This window comes from Dipodomys ordii, unplaced genomic scaffold (genome assembly GCF_000151885.1).
Source record: "Dipodomys ordii isolate 6190 unplaced genomic scaffold, Dord_2.0 Scaffold148, whole genome shotgun sequence".
NCBI classification, from domain to species: Eukaryota; Metazoa; Chordata; class Mammalia; order Rodentia; family Heteromyidae; genus Dipodomys; species Dipodomys ordii.
In genome coordinates this window covers 344,291-347,946 of record NW_012267364.1, presented here as the reverse complement: position 1 = coordinate 347,946, position 3,656 = coordinate 344,291, and the positions used below count along the sequence as shown (strand labels likewise).

The window sequence follows — 3,656 nt, the reverse complement described above, 5'->3', positions numbered from 1 at the left end:
GGGTTCGATTCCTCAGCACCACATAAGCAAAAAGAAAAAAGCCGGAAGTGGTGCTGTGGCTCAAGTGGTAGAGCGCTAGCCTTGAGCTGAAGAGCTGAGGCCCAGAGTTCAGGCCCCACGACCAGACCCCCCACACACACACACACAAAAAAGGTACTGAAAACTACAAAGTATTCACTGTAAGAAGGCTTAAAAGTCTGCAGATGAATATTTGATACGAAGCAGTTAATTATTTTCAGCGTGATAAGAAAATGTGGTTGCTTTTGCAAGAGCCCCGTCTTTCACAAATACATACTGAAACATTGATGTAGTAATCTCGGCAATTGTCCAACAGTAAGGAATGGTCAGTGTGTAAATGGAACAAATTTGGTGTCGTTAGTTACTGCTGAACCCAAGGTACGGGAGTAATACGGAAATTCATTATATAATGTCCCCTACTTTTGATTACCTTTATCGTTTCTCATGTATAATTTTTTTTAAAGTCCAAGACTACTACGATGGCATTGGCTAAGCAAATACAAAGTAGAAACGCGCAGGCATACTTGACCTTATATTTTAAGCTTATTTCAAATATACAGGCTCTCGATCATGCTCAGGAGTCAAAACTCCAATAGACCTTTCCTAACTAGAAAGGAAAGCATGATTCACGACTGAGCCTCTTCGGTCTCTGGGCCTTTGCTTTAGCCAAAAAAAAAAAAAAAGCCCGGTCAAATGTTGAGAGAGAGGGGTGCTTGGGATTAAAGGAAAGGGGCTGGGACGAGGTCCCCGACACTTCACTCGCGTCCAAGTCTAGCTTTCTCGGGACTCCGGAGAAGGAGGGAGGGAGGCTGGAAGGGGCCAACGAGAGCCGGGGAGAAATCCACACCTGGGGACGGGCGGGGGCGCCGCGGGAGCCGGCGGGGAAGCCAGCCTCCTCAGGATGGACGCTCACGCAACTTTTCTCCTCCCCACCCCCCACCGCCCAGGAAAGGGATGTCGCTCCCGACGCCCCGGAAGCCTCTGCCACCGAATCCCTCGGGCCTCGACGACGGGGCCACAGAGAGATGGGAGGAAGGGGAGAGGAGAGACTGGGAACTGAAACCTAGACGCCGCACCGGGCATTAGGGAGAAAAGTCAATCAGCGGACGCCCGGAAAAAAAGAAAAAGAAAAAAAAACCCACAACAACTCGAGAGAGAAGGGAAATCAAAGAGGGAGGGGGGTGAGGAGAAGAGTTGTTCCGGTGGCACCCCTGACCCAACTTCCTCGAAGGCCGGGTGGTCGACGAGACTTCCCCCCCGCCCCGGTGTCCCCCGACCCGCTCCGGGCCTAAGGCCGCCCTCACTCACCCTCGGCGCCTGGCGGGTGCTCTGGCCTCGGGCCGCCTCCGCCTCTCCCGCTCCCGACAGCCCACGGGCGGACGCGGGAGCCCCGCGCGGGAGAAGAGGGCCGACCGGCGCGCCTAGGGAGGCCGGGGCTCCGCCACCGTCACCACCCCGCGTCTCCGCTCGGGTAAATAGGAAGCCCGGCGGACGAGGGGGGGAAGGAGGGAGCGGCGGCCCCGCAACTTCCCTCCCGGCTTCGAGTGCCGCCGGCCGGGTCGGGCTTAGGCCTCCCTGATCGTGGCGTCCGGAGCCCGGGCTGAGCTGGCTACGTGCCCCCGCGGGACCGCCACCTTCTCCTGCGTCGCCGTTTCCGCCGGTGAATGGTCAGCGCTGGAGTTTGAACAGGGCCCTGAACCATCTCAACGCCATTTGCGCTCCCGGCCCCCCCACCTCCTTCCTCCAACAGCCGCTCGCTCCGTCACTGCGCTTCCCACCGGCCCCGCGCGGCCGCCGACCCCGCAGCCAATCGCACGGCCTCTTACTCAAACAGCCGCGCAGGCGCTGCGCCCCGCACGCGCCGGCTGCCGCCATTGGCTCTGTCTCAAAGCCCGACGGGAGTTGTAGTCCCTGTCCGCGAGGTCACTGTGCTAAAGAGCCCCGCGCTGGAGCAGGGTCTCCCCAACGGTGGTCAGGAGCTTGGTCCTCCTGGGCTCGGGTGCCAGCTCCGGCTCCAGCTCCCGGCCGCTCCGGGAGACGCAGATGGCACGGGAGAGGGCCGGGGGCGCGGTGCAGGCAGCTGTGTCAATCGTTTCCCCTCTAGGGACCCGCCGGTGTCTAGGGACAGCGGGTGGTGGCGGCTGCGCCGCGCTGCCGCCGCCGCCGCAGCCGCGAGGATCCGGGAGGCGGGGAACTCGGAGCTGCCCTGGATCAGGCCTGCCGAGGCGCTTGCCCGGCGCAGGTAACGACCACCGGAACCCGAAGGCGGAGGACACGGGTCCCCTCGCGGCCACCGTGCCCTTCCCGGCCACCGCGCCCCGCCTCGTTCAACGATTTCCACTCGCGCTCTCCAACTCGTCAGTCCCCACACTCAAGTTCCCCCCAAACCCATTGACAGAGCCCCCAGAATAGGTTGTCCATCCTTAAGAAATTGTCGTTGACCTTGTTAGGTGTTAATAACAGTAAGTTGGCTTGTTAAAAAGACGTTCTAAAGTGCTGACAGCTATTATGATCTGGGGAAAGGCAGGAATAAGTTAAAGTGTGGAGTCGTTTTTCCTTGTTGGCGCAGCCAGATGTCTACACAGGCTAGATCTATCAGTCTCTGTCCTCGTGTCATCTTGAAAGTTTCCATAACTTTTTAGGTAAAGTGGGTGCTGGCAGCAGCTCATGCCTGTAATCTTAGATACTCAGGAGGCTGAGATCTGAGGATCAGGGTTCAAAGTCAGCACAGGCCAGGAAAATCCATGATACTGGTATATCTCTCAATTAACTGGAAATAGAGCTGTGATTAAAGTGGTAGAACATTCACATTGAGCAAAAAAAGCTCAGGGATAGGAAAGAAAAGGACATGGGATTGCCTTGGGAGAGGAGAGGTGATGAAAAAAGTATGTTTTCGTTGTACATAAGATTTTTTTTTTCCTTTCCAAGTCAGTATAATTGAGAAAATTGGAAAGGTTTGTGTGTAGGGGGCGGGGAACTGTTATAAACTGCACCACAGTTGCCCCTAGGACAGGGCCAGGATTCATTGGACCCTGAAAGCCTTGATTTTGGTCAGCAGTTAGTGAAGACCCACCTGGGAAATTAACAAACGACTAATTGTTTTCAGTGAAAAACTCTCCCTTCACAAATGGATAATTGGCTTTGCATGCTTCTAGAACTTTCTGGTTGCCTCCAATATAGTTGGGGAAAATTCTGAGTAAAGAGAAAAGAGTTTCAGGATCCAATTCAGGAGGTGGAGATCTGAGGATCTGCCAGTCTGGGCAGAGGTGTTCCTGATACTCTATTCTATAGTTAGTCACCCAAAGAAGCAGGAAGTACAGGTGTGGCTCAAATGATGGAGCTCTAGCCTTCAGTGGAAAAAGTTCAGGGACAGGGCCTAAACCAAGCCCTTAGTTCAAGCCCCTGTTGAGGCACATACACCTGGCAGTAGAGGTCATTTGTAGAGCATCCCTAGCCAGCCAGTTTGCTCCCTGGGGAGTGGGGAGGACAAAACCCTGAGCCTTTTCCCTATAGGACATGTACAGTTTCCCTAATACCATAAGAGTATTTTCCTTTCTGTCTTCTACTGTGGGTGGTATTCACAGGACCATTTTATTTGGTCAGTTTTGTCATTTAAAAAAAAAATCAGCAGCCTAGGA

At 54.8% G+C, this 3,656-nt stretch overlaps 1 protein-coding gene across 5 annotated transcripts in view; it reads right to left on the bottom strand.

Annotated features, from left to right (window-relative positions):
• The window catches only part of Wapal (wings apart-like homolog (Drosophila)), a 67,576-nt gene extending 65,800 nt beyond the window's left edge, over positions 1-1,776 (bottom strand). For 4 of the 5 annotated variants that reach the window (XM_013032085.1, XM_013032087.1, XM_013032089.1 and 1 more), the window contains exon 1: positions 1,327-1,764. The gene's annotated coding sequence lies outside the window, so the exon portion shown is untranslated. Of the gene's footprint in view, positions 1-1,326 lie in introns of all 5 variants that reach the window. The other variant, XM_013032084.1, reaches the window with a different exon arrangement.
• Positions 1,777-3,656: the final 1,880 nt, after the last annotated feature.